The sequence below is a fragment of the Tinamus guttatus genome, unplaced genomic scaffold (genome assembly GCF_059628265.1).
Source record: "Tinamus guttatus ecotype Peru unplaced genomic scaffold, ASM5962826v1 Tinamus_guttatus_pri_ptg000384l, whole genome shotgun sequence".
Taxonomy (NCBI): domain Eukaryota; kingdom Metazoa; phylum Chordata; class Aves; order Tinamiformes; family Tinamidae; genus Tinamus; species Tinamus guttatus.
In genome coordinates, this window is record NW_028288918.1 from 897,067 (window position 1) to 916,621 (window position 19,555).

The following is a 19,555-nucleotide window of genomic DNA, read 5'->3' on the forward strand; positions in this document are numbered from 1 at the left end:
CTTTGGTGGATAAAAAAGGAGGTAGCTTTATGCTATGTTTTCACAGCACTTGGACTACATTTATCCTGATGCTAATTCATTTTGCCTAGAGGCAAAGGTCATACTCCTTGTACCTTCTCTTTAAGAACATCTATCTTCTGGAAAGCCATTTCACTTCATACAACTAACAACCCCTTGCAGAAGTTTTGTGGTCAGCTCGATTTGATTTCTGCCCTTGCGTCTAAATAACAACTTAAAGCAAGTCGCTGCAGGTTTGGATCTGACCCTGCCAGCAACGCCTCAGTTGAAAATTCCTGGCAATGCCCAAATCCCCCTGCTGCTGGCTCTCCTTCCTGTGGCGGTGCTTTATGGCTGGGGGCAGGGAGCGCTGCCCAGGGAGGGCTCTGTGCGAACAAGGTTGCACTGTTGTTGCTGCAATACAAATAACAGCTTAAAGCAAGTCAATACAGTAGTTAAATAGTGGCCATGTTAGAGAGACAGGAATTCCAGGAAAAGATCAGCAAGATTTGCACATTCTTTAAAGATGGGAAAAGATCATCTATTTTATATATGTTTTAATACTTCTTGTTTCATTTGAAAAGAAAAGCTCTTGAAAATGTAGCTTAAAAATTCTAGCTGCATGCTGGTCAGAGATAAGGATCACTTGTTAAGCTGATAATGTTCTTCCTCCCTCTGGGAGCATTGTAGCTACAGACTCCAGAGAACAAAGCGCTATCATATTGAGAGTATGATGCACCTGGAAGCCTGCCAAGCTTGCTAGACAAAGAGGTTTATCATGTCCTCTGTAGTTTAAATTGGCCTGTTGCTTATTGATATAGGGGAGGGTGTTTGGGACAGTTAGAAGAAAGTGTGAACCCCATACAGAAATTCTTAGTATAACCCAATCCATTCAAGAGTTAAGGTATTGATTAGAGATGGACAGATATCTTCACTTTTTCTGAATAAGACAGACTAGGATAATTAATTTGTTGGGAAAAATTCCACTTTCTTCTCACATGGTACAGTACCTTAACACATCTTTGGCTCATTCCCAGATTTTCTTTCAGACAGTTCCCTCTTGAGAGAGGACAATTCCCATGTTTACTGTAGTCTGATTCCTAGTGAGTTATGATGTTAGCAGAAACGCTACTTCATTATTTTTCCCCGCATATGACAGAAAAAAAAGTGGAAAAGAGTAATCTGATCATGTGATAGTCACATGGCAGCAGGTGTAACAGTTACCCCAAGTGCTGTACTTCATGTCAACCATAAAGCAGACCTCTCTAAAACATTTACAGCTAAATTACTGCAAGCACAGTGCAGAGATTATGTTTGTATATGAAGGCCTAACTCATATCCAAGACTTAATGATGTGTTTTTTGTTTTGTTTGTTTTGTTTTGTGTGTGTGTTTGTGGGGGGGTTGTGTGTGTGTGTGTATGTTTGCTTTTTTGTTTTTTTGTTTTTTCAGGAATCACACCTGTATTTCCCATCTTCCTGGAAACAACAGCAAGTTAATATAACAGCATGTCCTTATAACCCTTTATGAAGTAGATATTTTGATTGAGTTTAGGCACACAAGTTGAAAATAGAACCTAAAACAATGCACTGGACCCGTAAGGAGAGTAAATCACACAGAGCACACGGTGAGAGATCTCTAGTGGCTGTGTTAGCAACAGTGGATAACTAAAGACTATGGACATATACTCAAGGGCATTTCTTGGTGTAACAGAAAAATTGCTGCTAGTGAGCAAGTATCCAGTGTCTTTGTTCAGGGCAGCAACACACTCCTCACAGCTTGTTGTAGGTCTCACTTGACTAAAAGTAAACATGGATTGCAAGCAGTGTTCAGGTGTGTGCCATCCATCATGAGACCTGACGGAGAAGCATGTATCCCAGCACATGACAGTTGGAACGGATGCTGAGCCCAGTGCAAACTGATGGGTGTGCACTGGCCACTGCCATATGGAGCAGGCAATGGCCTATTGGATGTGTTATGGCCTCCCAAGCGTGTTCTGGAGAAGTGAATAGTAGGTGAAGCTGAATTCACATTGCATCAATCTACTGCTTCAGTGAGTTTCTGCAGGTCAGTGAATTAGTGTCAGCATTTTCCCATCCTGAGAAAGCCGCTTATAATCCCTTACACACATATTTGACCCATATTGTAAGGATATTGCTGTTCTTGTTTTTAGTTTTGGTTTTGATTTTGGTTTTTAATACCATTAAATACAAGCTACCATGGTAGGTAGCTTGTTCCTTCTCTTTTAGGGAAAGATCAATCATTGAAAATTTTGGATTTATTTTTATAAAGCTCCCCAGATTTTGCCCAGTCTTTCTGAAATTGTGCTTTAGAAAGCCAAGACTCTGACTAATACCAAAAAAAAAAAATCTGTTGAGCATTGAAGCAAATTGATCTTACTGTCCATATAAAATGTACTTTGTCTTAACATGCTTACATAGTTTGGCTATTATGCTTAAATGAGGGGTTTCTGGCACATGTCAAATTACAGAAAGTAGAAGAGAGAGATAGCTGTTAGGTCAGTGTGTCTAGCTTTCCACAAGGTTAATTATTTTAAGAAACAGTCATTCAGCAGAAAGGAGAAAAACTTGCTGGGACCATTCTGAGACAGGCTATTGTACTGCTTTTTGGAGAACAGGGTAAATTACTGAATTTAGATCCTACTGTGGCCTTGTAGACATCCCTGGGGAATATTCATTTACAATTTACAATACATTTATTTCAGTTAAAACAATTTGCCTAACCAGAGAGGTGGTTAGAAGGAGCTGCTTATGCAATGAAGCTACAGATTTATGATTCCTTTTATTATATATTCTTGTGATTCCAAAAATTTAAGAATAAGCTTTTTTTTTTCTTAACAGTCAAGAGCCAACTGACAAATAGACAACAGATCAATAAACAACAATGACAGTGACCAAATAGGTTAGATATTAGGAAAAAGTTCTACACACAAAGAGTGGTGAAGCATTGGAACAGGCTGCCCGGGCAAGTGGTAGGGTCACCGTCCCTGGCAGTGTTCCAGAAATGTGTAGATGAGGCACTTAGGGACATGGTTTAGCAGGCATGGTGGTGATGAGTTTATGATTGTACTTGATGATCTTGAAAGTCTTTTCCAACCAAAATGATTCTATGAGTCTAGGCTCTCTCTTAATAGTGGGCAGATGACTCTCCTGAAATGTGGCTTGCAGCCCCCCACCAAGGGAGCAAATGTGCCAAAGAACAAGATATTTTTAAAAACTGGTCACTGGTGCTGTCACCAGTTGTGGCTGTGTTTATTATCCAGGAACCTCAAGTCATATTTCCACACAACGGAGATGGAGTTCAAACACCTCCTACCCATCATTATCTCTGGATGGAATTAGGTAGCTCTCTTCTTGGCTATCGTACTGCTGTGTAATTAATTCTGAAGTTTCTGAATTGTGCTCTATTGCCTAGCAAATCTGCTGGCCTGTATAAAACATCTAAATTCTATTTTAAGGGAAGTTAAACACCAGAATTCCCTAGTGGCTCTAGTGCTAAGTTCTAATGAAATGGTGAGGAGGGAGAAATAAGAATTTCAAGACAAGTTCAATTGTCAGCTTTCAATGTTTTATTGGAGTCCTGAGTAACTGTAATTGTCAGAGGCAACACAAACTGAAATGTTGAAAACCCAAACCACACAGAGATATAGGGATTAAAACTATGATTTGGAAATGCTTGTTGGAAGCAAGTAAAAACTGAGGGAATTCTGTGATGCTAGGCAATGGGAGCACACTGAAGTCCTTGCAAAGGACTACAGTCTGAAATTTAAGAATTGAACAGACATGTTTCTGCATAATCAGACATTTTCTAATAATGTTCTTGTGTAATTCCAAGTCTTTATAGTGCATAGTCAGACAAGATTTCCAGGAGTTATAACTGGAGCAAGCCACCATCCTCTGGCAAGCCAGAATTAACAGAAAATCTGTTAGCTAGAAATTAGCTAGAAATCTTAGACTGTGAAATAAAGTGGATATATTCTAACATGTAAAGTTACAGCTATCTCCCTTAGCTTCCACATCTGAATTGTATGGCTCCTTGTTCTCGATAAGGCTGAGACAAGCCTCTCCTAGCTACACACTGTAAGCTCGATTTGGAGAGCCTGCTTCAGTTCAGGGAAGACGGGAACTGTAGTAATGTCTTGTTCCCGAGTATACTGTGTGTTGGTTTCTACCACATTTGCATTGCTGTCCAGACTGTCTACTTGCAGTTTCAAGTCTGACTTTTAACATAATTAGTGACAGAGTTCTGCTTCTTAATGTCAAAACATTTCTTGGCTGCTTTTTCCACTCTCCTACTCCCTGTTATTTGGAGCTTGCACTGAGCCTGAAAGCCCATTACTGGCTGTCATCAGCAAAAGTAAGACATCAGAAAAAATTGCTGATGCTTCATTTACTGCAACTGGAAACCACCTAATTAATAAACTGGTTTTAATGTATTTAGTAATTAAAATGTAATTAATTCATTTTCCTTATGGGTATGCTAAAGGAGTAACTACTCCTTCAGCAAATGCTTTAAGTAAAGACATTTGGAAATTGTCTTATATCTAAAACTTTCCCTTCATACCCTTCCTTTTTTTCCTTCCAGCTAACACATAAGCTAAGAACTGAATCAGTAGAAATTATGCTCAGAGCTGATGGCTCATCTATTTCTTTTCTTTGGCTGCTTTTACAAGAAGGCAAGGAAGGTGCTGACTTGGCAGGTTTCAGAGCCAAGACTTTTTAAGACCAACTAGTGATTTGGAGCTCTTATGTTTTATACGCCTGGCTTGAAATGCTGTAGAGGCAATTGATTTTCAGAGGAATGGCACTCAGCACTTTGTAGAAATCTAGCCTTTTCTAGCACTTTCAGAATTACTGGTTAGGTTTGAAAATCTTCACCCAGGTCTTCTAACAATGAGAACTGGGAGTAATATTTTGATCTGACTCCTCTGAGGGAAGTGGAGACATCTCAAACCTTTCCGAGGAGTGAGGTTCTCTTAATCTCTCTCTGTTTCCACCTGCTCATTCTCTTTTTGTTTCCTAGTCTATGTAGGAGCAAGAAATGTGTGCCTGAGAAGAAATAACACAGCTTTTGTTTCTCTAGGCTAAAAAAAAAAAATCCATGTCCATGAAGTATGCTGCTTGGAACTTCATCAATACTTTGAAAATCAGTTTGAATACACATTGAATCCACAGATAATGTGGGCTCAAAATAAAATGACAGAACATTTTACATTTCTTACTTGGAAGAAATTATAATTAAAAATAAGGTGGATTCATAGAAGAGAAGTTAAATTTTGACCCAGTGTCTGCTGCAGTCCATGAGTCAGAGCACAGGAAAGATTTAAAGCAAGGCCAAGACAACAAAGGAGCCTATAGTTATACTCTTTTTCTTGGGTGAAAGTGATTTCTCTTGAGTGGCAATTCATCAAGCAGAACAGGCAGTGAAATTGCTCTTTCTGCCTTGTTTCCTCAGTTACTGAGGAAACACACCAGTTGATTTTTCTGGCTTTCAGCAATATAGGACTGAAAATGCTGTCAACTGCAGCATGGGGATAGTCAGGGAAGAGTAAAATTATAGCCATTTATTTCCCAAAACATATATATATGTCCAAAGGAAAGCACTGAGAGGAGAGCAGTTCCTGAAAAGATACATTTTTTAAAATTTCTAGAACCCAAAGACCATCAAGCAGAAACACTTCCCTTTTTATTATTAAGGACTATTCTGTAGTCACTGAGCAGAGTCTAGCCTGAACTGTGTCAAGCAGAACAGCTTGAGATTGAGCAAGTACGGTATGAACGGACTGAGCTGAGAAAAAGTCTCTCATGGTTATTTTTTTCTGCAGATTGTTTAGCTAACATCAACAGCTGTTGTCAGCTACCAAGCTGAACAATATGATCCAGATATTTTTTAATCAGTTAGCTAATGAATGCCCCTCCAAAAAAAAATCTCAATATGAATTTTATAATTTCCTTAAGCAGTATCCTGACGCAAAGTGGGAAAGAGTACAACATACAAATTTAGAACAACATATTAATGATCTATCCTTAGTGATTTACCTGTAAAATAAGGTAAATGCACAATCACATTAAGGAGAAGAGATGAAATGAATAAATTACATGATGCATTCTTGTTTCTAATTTCAAAAGCAAAAATTTATTCTGATTTGCTTTCTCATAAAACTACTTTTCTTTTTCTTTAACTATTGTCATTTTACTCACATGTGCAAATTTGGAAAGAATTTAAAAGAAAAAATCAGGTACAAAACATCGCATAGAAATTGGTTTGCCAATTAACTCTATTTTAATCCTCCTACAGTTTAAACATTCTTCCATTTGTGAAGAAACACTTGTGAGGGACTGAATCATATGAGCAGGACTGGAAACATCCAAACCTTCAAGAGGTTTCCTTAAGACTTCCTTAAAACACAAGTTTTTCCTTCTGCCTCCTCTTTCACTGTTATTACAGAACTGGCCTTTAGGAGTTTAAGTATTTCCCCACACGTCTGGAAATTGAGTGTTTTCATTAAATCCTGATTTGACTAATGTTTAGCCCGCTAATATGAAGTAATCTCCTTAAAAATGCAGCTTTGTGTATCTTTGTGTCTAGAGGAAGAAGAATCAGTATTTTATTAAAAATTTTGTTGTTAATCCCATGCCATGAGGACTCTAATGGAAGAGAATGGAACAGGTGAAAAATCAGGGAAAATCCTGAAATAACCTGGTCTCCCAGGTCTGAGGTACAATAAATACCCAGTACTAAAATTGAGGCAGCCAAGTCAAGTCACAAGAGTGTGAAAGCGAATAAGAAATAAATATTACTATTAGAACTACTCTAAATTTTAGAAAATATTGTAAAAACGATAACTTTTTTGATAAAAGTAAAAATATATAACTACTGAAATTCTTTCTAAAAGTTTGTTTTTAACAATTCCCATATGTTTCAGTCTATATCACTGTTCTTTCTGTGTTAGACTTTCTGTGCTATTTCACATCAGATACTGCAGTCTTCCCATTTTTTTGAGCTGACACTCAAATGCTGTTCATGAAAGAAGACAAAGTTTCAGGTGATCTATCCATAGAAAAGAAGAAAGGCAGGAAGTATCCGAAATAAAATTTGCATGAAGTAACTTAATGTCTTTCCTGAATCAGAATTTGGGGTGTAGATATTTTACTAAAAAAAAAAAAGAAAGAAAGAAAAAAAAATCTGTAGTGTATTTTGTGTACATTCTAAAACCAACAAAAATCAGAAACTTAAAAAAAAATGCAATTGAAAATCTAACGACTTCGCCAAAATGTTTCATGTGATTACTGCTTTAATGCTGAAAATGCTGTTCAGCAGCCCTCAAGTTCAATAAACAATCTGTAAAACTTCTCTCTCAATAGTTTTGGTCACATATTTTTTGAAATTTGTTACCTAGCCAAGCATCCAAAATGTTACTATGCAAATTAATGATCAATTACAAGATGATAACACAAAGTAATCAGAAAGATGGTATAAAAAGACTTTTTTTTTTAACATACCAAAGATTTAATTAATTTATGTGACCCAATCTGGTCAAAAAATCTGGTAAACAAAAAGGAGATAAAATTCTCAGATGTTCACAAGAGTAATTCAGCCCGTGGTAAGCACAAAATATTTGCAAGGCTAGAAAAAATGAGAAAGAATGACCCAGCAAAGGAATCACAGACTCTTCAATGCTGGCTGACCTATGCCAATCATTAAACCTGGGCATAGGTTTAATCAAACCAGTTCTGATGAGCTGTTCATTCAGGAGAATGATATATGCGGTAGCTCTGATCAGGTATATTTCATCAAGTAAATACTGCAGGTGATATAATCAGCAGAATTAAGCAGTAAGACTGCGTTTAAGAGGCTGCCAAAAGCTGTGCTTGATGGTTCACTTCTCTAGCTTTTCCAACAAGTATGTAACTAGTACTAAGTGGCTTGGTGGCTGCTGCTGCTGCTTGAGAAGCCATAGGAATATGCTGAGCTTTATAAATATGTCCATTTTATACAGTCCATGAAATTCACACTAATTGATGTGAAAGAAAAAGCAACTACCCATTCCATTACTGTATCTTCCAAGTGCCTTTTAGGAAACAGCAAAATCAATACATTTCTGTAAATAAAATTGGAACTCTGTCAGAGTGGCTATAAATTTGATAAAAAAGCTGGCAACTTTAAGCTAGTAATACCTTAATAAAATACACATCTGTATATCACTAATTATTTCCCTGTGGTCATATGAAAATAAATACTTTATCATTTGCTATTACAAGTGAGGTTTTTTTTTCCTCTCCTTTTAGTGTTTCCTAAATGTCTTTTGGTGTTGTAATTTTAATTACATTTTAGTTGCATTGAAAAAAATCCACTCCCAATTTTAGGGCCTGTGAACATGGACGAGCAGGTGCTGACAGTCACTTGGCTGCTGCAGCTGCAAGTGAAGATGGCTAGGTTTTAGCTAATTCAAGATGTTTTTGCCTAGGAAGCTGCACATCCACCTCAGCTCAACTCTGCACCTTCAGAAGCCCAACTCTCAGCACCATATCAACATGTGTGACCTGCTTACAGAGGGAGGGGGCACAGGGTCACAAAGGGCCACAGCTTTCCTGTCTGCTACCCTGTCTGCTAAGTCCTTAAATCCTGCCCGCTAAGCTTAGTCCTTAGAGATTTAAGGTCCCTACTTTTTGTCCAAGCTCAGACTTAGCTGTTCTTTAATGGAACATTCTTTTAAGTTGTATTCACTCTACTTATAGAGAAAGTTGTTCAGTGAGCTTCCGGGATGTTTTGTCAGCTGGCTCTATCAATCTCTGGACAAGTTCATTGGCTATGGTAACCAGTTCATTACTTTTGGCCATCTCAGTTCTTGCAGTGCTGTTGCTTCAAAGATGGTTTTGACTCATCTTTATTGACTTTGAAAACGAGGTTTCCAGCTCATATGTAGTGTGTCTATTTCAGAGAAGAATCTTTTGCGATGATGGAGCAACCCATTATAAAAGGACTGCTCCTCTTTTACAAACTTTTTTACCCATCATGAAGTACTCCTGCTTCTCACGGACATAAAAATCACATCAGCCCTTTTTTTTTTCTTATCTGTTTTTTTATACTCTGCAAATCCCCAGTGACTATTCCAGGTTGCACCCATTTGTCACTCTATTTTTGGTACATGATAAGTCTGCCATTTTGGTTGTCACACTAATCATTTTATGGGAAGTTTCAGGTAAGAATGGCCTCATAAATAAAGTTATGTAATTTTTCTAGGAATGGATAAAGGACAAAACCCCCTCTTTAGGCAGGTGGCATTTTGCTTTTGCTCACACCTATTGATATATATAAGCCACAAGTTTCCACTTGTATGTTGACATGGACTTTGTTATGACATGGAATCAAAACATGAAGTGTCTATAGATGGTGTAGTTCTGTGTTTTCTGTTGTAGTACTCCAGTGTTAAAATCCTAATCTCTGTGTTAAAACTTGCTACACAGGTGCGTACAGGCAACTATGTCACAGACAAAAGCCTCGTTGGTTTCATTTATCTACTGTGGCATTTCACTTTTATTACACAGAATTTAAACTTATTTATTTAGTTATGAGTCTGATGATTGCTTTAGAACTGGCAACTCAGCATCCTTAATCTTTGCAGAACTACCAATTCATGAACTTTCATTGCTTTTCCCAATAGGGAAAAAGAGGTATTCATCCCACTCTATTGATATTATCAAGTTGTTGAATTTTCCAAATAAATATTTTGGATATTGAACCCAAATAGTAGTACTTTAAAATGATTCTTTCCAAAAAGATATTAAAAATGTAAACTTGTAAAAATGTTCAGCTGGAGCCTTGGTTGTACTTGAAGATGGCTGTAATATAAATGGCATCAACTAACTCTAATTTTGCTCCTTAGGTATTGTAAAATCATAGGATAAAATAGTTTGGAAGGGTATTTGGCACTGGAGGTTATGTAATGCTATCATAAAATTACAAAACATGCTTTTTTTTTTACATAGGCTTTCTTAGAGGAAAAAAAAGGAGTGAGAGAAGTTTCATAAAGAGCATAAAGAGCAAATTATGAATCTGCGGTAGGGTTCAGTTTCCCAGATACAGTTACAAATTGAGTTTTTGGGGTTTTTTTAACTCAACTGTCTGTACTACACAGAAACCACATTACAATGCTTGTTTCATCCTTTTAGCCTTCCTGTGATATCTATAAACTATCTGCAAATTTTATCTTTTAGTTATAGTACCATTTTTTGGCACCAGGTCTAGCATTTACATTGTTCAACATAAATTGATGCATGTCTCACTCACTTTTATTCTGATATTCATATCATATGTTGCTGAAAGATTCTCTTTTGCTCATGTGAAGAATTCTGCTATTATTGTCTGTGTTTGTGAGAACTTGTAAAGTATATTGCTTCTTTTGATATCTTTTTGCATATGATGCACACATTCTTGGCTTATGTAATGCATATGAATTTCAACAGTCCTCTGTGGAGGTTTTTCTGGCCTTTCTTTCACAAGTCTACTTTATGTGTAATATTCTGTAGTGTTTATTATTGTCTTCCAAGCTTCAATAGACTCTGAGTCTGCTGGACTCAGGATTTCCATATCAAGATGTAAGGTTAGAATTCAGAAATGGGGTCCAATACCAGGCGGTAGTGACTCCCATTACAAGGTCTGTCTGTATAACACAGACATGATGATCCTGATGTCTGCTGAATGGGAGCACTAATCACTCCCATTAGCAGCAGTCTGTCTTACTTTTCTTGCCAAATCCTAATGGGTTCCTAAGTGGTTATTTTCAAATCTTTCCATAGTTTCTTTGTGGGGATTTATCTGGTCAAATGAGAACTCTACAGTAAAGATATCTACAGCTATTTTGGACATTTAGACTTTACAATCGATTAGAGAAAAAAAGGCACTTCTAGGGAGTAATTCAACTTACCCTAAAGTAGTTTTCTAAAGTCAATGAATCATATTCTAGAATATACTATTTATCTCCAAAGGTTTTAGAGGAGTCTATACAAACAATTTAGAGTGTTAGCAATATTCTAGGTGTCTAAAGCCAAATAAGGAATAATTATAGCCTATAAATCTTCCCAAATCTATATGAAGGACTCAGCAAGATCCATAATTATCCTTATATATTTAAGGAGATTTGTGTTTTTATCTTTCACAAGTCTCATGTTTCTTTTTCTATCCTTTTTGCACAGATACTCGTACTGTTGCTAACTAGCCTACCGGTTTTAGCAGAAAACTGTTAAACATATGGGAGTGACAGAATCAGATGCCAATAAAAATCACAGAATCGTAAATAAATTTATAAAATAAATTTATTTTTTACTTAGCTTCAATTTTAATTGCAACTATGGCATGAAGGTGCAGCATGAAGTATTATTTAAATTCTCTTCAACTGTGCTTCCTATTCCAGGGTGTATTCTAATTGTCATATGCCTACTACTTTTGGTGCTAAGTAATCAGGCGGTGCGTAAGGCCTTTTTTGTTTGTTTGTTTGTTTGTTTGTTTTTGGTGATCCAACTAGCTGAGCATAACAACAGCGAGCGCTACCCTCCCTCTGGCAAAGCAAAGTTTTTGCCTCCCTGTACTTACCTGTACTTTTGCCAGTCCAGTCCTAGGGCTTCAGGTAACCTAGCCCTGGAGTTTAGAATGAATCCTGCGTAAGTTGCTAGCAGAGCTATGAAGGTGCTGAGATCCTTCCTTGCTGAACTGATTGATTGGCTTCCTGCCCAGAGAAGCAGGGCATAAAAAGGGGTTTTGCTGCTCCTGTGGAAGCAGGATATGCTCAATATCTAGTTCATAAGCAGACCAGCTAACTTTTTATTCTGTTGGACACATGACAAGAAATCAGGAAGAATGCTCCAGAATATTAAATGGGACAGACAGTCTGTTAAAGAGTTTTGCTATTGCTAATATTTTTAAGTGGCAGTTAGGGTCTGAAAAAAAAAAAAAAAAGACTGAAAGAATCAGAGAAAGCTAAATTGCTGCTGCCACACCGATTTTATCTGTGCACAGTTGGGTGTGCCTTCAAAATTGAGAGCCAGAGTCTTCCCTGCATTTGTTTAGGCAGAGATGCCAGCAGTGAATTTAGCAATCAATCAGCAGGCAACACAAGCCAATTCAAATTTAATGCTTTTATTGAATTTTCTGTGGGAGGCATAGGTAAGATGAGGTTGAGAGTTCCATCTTTTTTTTTTCCTCTTCTAATTTAACTGTTGGAAGATTCTCAATGTAATTCATCTGCAAATATGGGAGATGCTTAGCAACAGAAAAGTATTAAAGCTATTGTGCAAGCCACTGATAAGGCCTCCCATCTATATATCTCTTTAACCAACTACATTTAAGTACACAGAGCCAACGGGGGTTAATAAAATTATGTGGAAATGGAGTACCTGTCTTGGGAAAGCAGACTCTGACGAGGTCTAAATGCTGAGACAGAGTATCACTTCCTCGCTTCTATAGCACTATTTTAACTATGAATGTTTTAATTCCATTAACAGAATGTTAATGCTGTTAGCAGAAACAGCAGAGAAAAGTCTTGGTTGAATTCTGTGACAGTGGCATTAGCCTCACTGTAATGAGGTAAACCAAATATTTGTATTTGATATGAAGAATGAGGTAAATGGCAAAACTATTGTCAGGGCTTGCAAGGAGGCAATTTCTGAATCAACAGCCCTTATTTAGAGTGAGACTGCAGGGTTCAGACCAGAAAGGCTGGTACTGGCTTATGAAACAGCATAAGCAGGGCAGAAGATGAATAGAAAATGTTTGAGAAGTTAAAGATGGGCCTGGATTGGGAGGAAACTGGGAACTGACTTGGCTGAACTCTCAAGCGAATAACACAAGATTTTAAAAGACAGAATCAAGTCCTTTTTTCAAGTATAGGATATATTTGCGAAATTAGAGTCAGAGAAATTATAATTGAGAAATTAGAGAAATCTAAACCATAGTAGATGTCACAGTAATCTGCAATGACGATGACAGAGGTACTCAGCAAAAGAAGTAGGTCTCTCCAGGCATTGAGCTGCCTAGGGAAGCTGGAGATGACTGCTTATTTATTATCTGAAAAAAAGAATTCCCCACTTGGAACCCGTGCCATGTATTACTACTTCTGTACATGGCATTTTAGAGTGACAGAGTAATAGAGTGGAGCATCTATCTTATGAGGAAAGACTAAGCAAGCTGGACCTGTTTAGCCTAGAGAAGGCTGAGAGGAGATCTGATCAAATATGTATAAATATCCAAGGGGAGAATGTAAAGAGGAGGGGCAAAACTCTTCTCGGTGGTGGCCAGTGACAGGACAAGGGGTAATGGGTATAAGTTAAAACACAGGAAGTTCCGCCTCCATGTGAGGAAGAACTTCTTGGCTGTGCAGGTGACAGAGCACTGGAACAGGTTGCCCAGAGAGGTTGAGGAGTCTCGTTCTCTGGAGATCTTCCAAAGCTGCCTGGATGCCACCCTGCTTGAGTAGGAAGGTTGGACTAGATGATCTCTAGAGGTCCCTTCCAACCTCAACCATTCTTGAATTCTGTATGTTGTTTTGGGGCATATCTTGTTTGTTTTTTTTTTTTCTTTTCAGCATAACTCTCCCAGTCAAAAAATGTTTGTTCCTCGAGGAATGAAAGCTGATGGGAAGCTTCTGCAATTAAATTTGAACCGCACCTATTAAAAATAAATCCCTGTTTCAAATTAAAATACATTGTTATACCAATGAATTTTCTAAAATCACCACATGTGAAATAACTGCTTACCTTAACTGAGAAGCCTTTGACTAGACAGGAAGAGTTGGAGATGCTAAGGATAAACTTGACAGCAGAATGGGAGAGGAAAATGACACATGGGAAATTCATGAAATTGTGGAGATGCAGTAAAACTTCTGCTGCTCTACTGAAATTTTCTGACCACTAAATTAATTCACAGTGAATTTGTAACTCCAGCTTGCTAACGGAAGCTCTCTACCTGAAACCTAACATGAAAAACTGCTCCTTAGAAAGTGCCTTGTCCTTCTGGGGATTTTAATATTCACATCTTAAATATTACTGGCATTAACCTCCTTGCCAAACAAACTGCATTTTCCTGGATAAGTATCACTTTATATTCTTTAATACAAACATCAGGGTCATTCTGTGGCTCTTTTCTATTCTCTACTCTGCTCTATTCTGCGCTGCTGAACCCAATAGCAATAACTCTTTGAAATTATTAATCAGCATTTTCTCTGGAAATGCTGACTTGGATTTACATTGCTAGGGCAATGGAACGATAAAATTAATCACAATGTAGACAACATAGAGGGGTGCTTTGTGAAAAATAATAGACGAAGTAAGGAAGCTAATAAACACATATTTATATACTTTTTTCTTTTTCTCTGTCCTTTAGGAATAACAAGAGAATGAGAACAGCAGAACAAAAGGAAAAGAGAATCAAAGAATCTTGTGTCTGTCAAGTATTGTCCTTTGGAGAAAAGCAGAGGTGGAATTTCTGTACATTATCCATGTTGTGATCAGCTCACACTATTGTGCTGAATCTTTGAGAGACTTTACAGGTGAGTGAAAATTAAGCCAGAATTGGCACTTGAGTTGCACAGCCTGACAATAGGACTATATATCTACTGTATTATTGTCCATATGAAAGAAAAACACAAAATGTCTTTCCAAATTGACCAAACCCAAAACAAAGAGATATACATATCTGTGGCTTTGTTGTCATTTGACTCATTTGACTCTCATTTGACTCTCTACACATTTTCCAGAACATCTCTCCCAATTAATGTTCCATCTTAACATGTAAATATTAGTTCCTTCATATCTCCTTAGTTTAAATTTTGTTCTATCATAATTTTTTTGGAATCAAGATAGCTAAAACTTTATCTTAAAAGTTTTTAACATCTCGGGTTTCATTAGAGTAAGACTAAATGTGTGTGAAGATTCTAAAGCAAAAAGCCATATGTTGCAGTTTGAAAGGGGGGGAAAATTTGATAAGAGATGAATCCCCTTGCATTCCAGCTGATCCTCAAAGGTTAGAGGGACTGGACTCATCTCTTAATAAGGATATCAAATACTGTGGTAACTATAGGCCCGATTCTGGCAGTATTGGATTCACGAATAGTTTGATGACTGCAGATTCAATCGCCTTCAAAACAAGTAGTCAAGTTCACGAATAGTATGATTTATTCAAATGTCACATTTAGAAAGCAGGTTTCAGATGTCAGTAAAGGAAATTCTCTACCACAGCATGGGATTCTTAGCTAGCTCTAATGTACAAATGTGCAATCATCACTCACCATAGAAGATGGGAGAGGACTTTCAACCTCAAGGAGTCTCCTCAGGTGGTGTTCTGACCTGAGGGGAGGAAAGGGGTTCAGCCCATCAACTGATACAGAAGTTACGATGGAGTTTTCCCTCTCCCGCTTTACCTCCTTAGTTCACCTTTTATATATTTGCTTTTACATTTAGGCGGAGCTTGAGTGGCTCTAGTCATATTTACTTTGGTTATTCATTGGTTTAAAAAAACTCTCAAGTCAGTCAAAAATCTAGAGAGCATGCTCAATGAGGAGTGGTCATTCCTTGGAAGCAGGTAACTTTTGGGGTGGGGGTGTGTATTGGTATTATAATGAGATTAGAATGAGGAAAAGTTCGAGCAAAGTCCATCAGAAGAGACTGATCTGCCACCATTGTTGGCCCAGCACCAGACATCTTATCATACTATGCGGCTTATCAGCTGCATGGTACAACCAGGTGGCCACCTCTGCAGGGAGTATAGCAGAGTTTAGCCACTGTGTCTTCACTCCTCTCCACCCTTCATTCATTCATCTGTCTGCACGGAGCCATCAGATTACCACCTCCACAGGGAAGCCAACAAAGTTTGGCCATGGTGTTTCCATTCTTCTCCACTCTTTGTTTATTCTTGTTAATGTGTGCTAGGAGGGCAGACTGTGTTGCCAAGGAAATTGTGGAGAAGTAGATTCCATACATACCAACCATCCTGGAAGTGGTAACTCTGTCACCTCAAGCAAGCCTCTGTAATGCCATAACTTCTGTTAGGCCCTGGTTTTTCTCTAAATTGTCCTTTCTCGAGCAATTTTCCTACACCATAACAGAGGACAATAAAACACCCTTTGACCAGAAAGAAGTATCTGAAAACTCCAGTCCTCCGTTCTGTCCAAGAAGAAGCTATAAGCCAGCTCTGCCCTTCCCTAATCCTGCAAGCTTCCCAGCATCAGTTCACTCCAGCATCAGTTCATGGAGGCACAGGGCTGCTGATCTAATTTTCACTGATTGCCAGCAGCCTCAAGGGGGTGGCTGTTCTAGCAACTGGAGTCCAGCCAGGAGTAAAGTAGCACTGGCCACCATCGCCTGTGCTGATGGCAGGAAAAAATAAGGGAACAAACTACTGCAGCAACAGCTTGAGAATTCCTGAAATGGGACAGAATCAGAGCTGCTACCAGCTGCTCTAGTTTTTAGATCAGTTTTGACCCAATCAGCTGTTGCAAAACTGTCCCCACAGTTTGGTCTAACTTCATGCTTGTTCCACATCTTGATGTTTTTTTTTTTGTTCTATTACATGCTGAAAAATGGCTGACTGTTAAAAAAAAAATAGGTATGTTTGTTTATTTTTCTAAAAACAGGTGAGCTATATTCATCAATTTAATTTAAAATCTTTCAATACTGTGGAACTGTAAATGATCCTTCAGGGAAATCCTTCACAGAAAGTGAATACAGCTGTAAGATGTCTTAAACTAGATTATTTTAAGCCTTACTTGAAGCAAAATTTGTACAGATTTTAACACCTCGGATCATCTAAAGAGAGGATATAAAAGGCAAGAGCTTGTAAACAATACCTAGTTTTTTGTTGGTGGTGGGGTTTTTTTGTTTGTTTTGTTTTTTGACAGGAGGTGATGGGAAATGCTTCTTTTCTGCTACTATGGATGCATAGGCTCAATTATTTTTACTATGAATTATCAGCTACTAATAAGAATGACATTTTTGAATTAAATGGTACCACAGATTAGATGTAGATCAGTACGAGAATTAACAGCAATCTTGTATCAAAAAAGGTATCCAAAATGGGTAAGAGTGTTCATATAAATATTTTTTAATAGATCACAAGATAAAGTTGCACTATTGTAGTCAATTGGATAAAAAAATCAAAACATTATTTGTCAGAATTTCAAAATTTTGGAATAATTCCTTGCAGACCTAGAGAAAATGGAAGGAAAACCCCACATCTAATTCATTAATGTGAGATGCAGGAGATCTAAGCAGCCTGAAAATATTTTATCTAAACCTTGTTAAAAACCTTAAACTTCTGTAGCAGGTCAGCTCACCAGTGGGTCCTCCCAAAAAACAGCAATGGGACATCAATCAATGAAAAAAATCAATCAATTTAGGGACAGTTTATTCCTAGAGTTGGGTTGGCTTGCATTTTGTCAAAATCGACATTCACCCGCTCACAGAAAATGTTATCTTAGTTTTTTATCTGTTTCATTGTTGTTTTGAATAAAATTTACCCTTTTTGTCCTTTTTTGAAACATTAAATGTTACTGCTGTTAGAGCCATGGCATAGAATTTATCTGAGGATGTAGTCTTAAAAATGCTGCTTTTCAGGTCCAGCTATGATAGAATTATCCACATAATATTCCAAACTGCCATTTTCAGTGACATTCCTAGTGTCATTTTCACTAGGAATACATTACAATGTTACAACAGATCTGTTATACAAAATCAACAGTGCAATAATATACTCAGTTATCCACCTTCTAATCTTCATTACATCTCTAGGTAAATTCCCCTGCAAGAAAACCTTGTGTTATACACAATGGAATTTACTTATTTTTTGGAAATGGAATTAACTGAATTTATTTTGGGGATAGTTATTTGAGCTAATTAAGAAAAAGTTTAATAAATAATGGAAGTTGTATTTGTCAAAGGTTAATTAGAACATTTACTGCCTTTTCAGACAGATTGTTTCACATTTTTTTAAAATAATCTGCTTCACTGAAAATTTTAGACACTTCATTGTTCATTTGCAGACTCTGATAAATACTATAAACATTCTAAAAAGTTAGTCATAATAAGCTGAGGGTGTGCCATGGTTTATATAGATCTTAAATTTGAAAACAAAAAATATACTCATTTGCCATTATCGATACTATTTTATGCTAAGATGTTAGTCCTGTACAAATATTTTCTCAGTGTAATCCCTGTTAGTTCAAAAATGTTGTCAACACACTCTTAAATGAAAACATCAAAAGCTAAATACATGACTTCTTTCCCTCACTTATACACATACCCAAACAAGACAAGTATAGAAAATGGTCGCTGAGGCTTTCAAATTACAGAAACACATTTGGTTGTAAAATGTAATGTTTTGTCCATTTAGATGAATGAAATCTGGAACATCTCATGGATCCAAAAATTTATAAATATCTTTGTTGTCAGAGGAAACCTACACTTTCAAGTTACTTCCAACATCAGGCTATGTGTACTTCAAAGGTTTCTATCTACCTTTTGAAGTGTCTATATCCATATCCAATGCTAAAGCTTTTCTAAGTGGAGACTGGCAGCTGCAAAAATAGACTGTAAATCTGGTTTCATCCAGACTGTAAGTAGATTTAAAGAAATATTTTTAAAAGTCCTGAGAGCCTGTCTTGAATATTGTGCCAAGAATTTCTACCTTTACGCTTTACTCATTAACTCTATTCCCTAGTGGCCTATCAGAAACCTCTCTGCTCCTCATCACCTTTGCCTTAATGCTTCATAAGAAAAGACAGTGCTGAATACGAAGTCCCTAATGTGTACTGGCTCCAGTTACAGGATGGAAGAAATTGTCAATGCTTTATCTACAGATAAAAATATATATATATTTTTCTTCATGTGCTGCCATATTGGAAAGAAGATAAATATGCTGTGGTTTATTGTTTAATTCTGTTATAACAAGCCTCTGCTGTTCACTGTGCTCTTACATTCTTTCCCAAAATGACCAGAAGCTTGGTGTTATTTTGGTGTTCACACTTGAGTCTTGAGTCTACAACTTCTTCAAGCTACAAAGCAACATTAAAACTGATGAACCTGGTAAACTCATTTCTCTCCATATTCATGTGTAGATATCCATTTGTAGATAGCAAAATGCTTTACAAAGACAACAGTTATAGCTACCCTATTGTAGAGATGGAAAAACTGAACTTATGTCATAGAAGTATATAGTCTCTTTAGGCTGAAGTGATCTTTTAAGGTTTTCAAATATGCTAGTGTGAAGGCAAGGAATAGCACATTAAATCTCAGATACCCAAATGAGTTGCCACATCAATTAATCCGCAATAGTTTTTAGTCCATGGCATCGGAAATTGGAAAAGAACAGTTATTTGTTACAGGTAGCCTTTATCACAAGATTTCTTATATGAATAGCTCGACTGCTACACTTCTGAATCTAATACTAGATTGCTAGCCTTCTCTACAACAGGACTTGTGCCTTGTTTATTAAATCTTAAAGTAAAAAGGAAATTCTGGAACCCTCCAACTGGAAACTGAGTTTAATGCAGC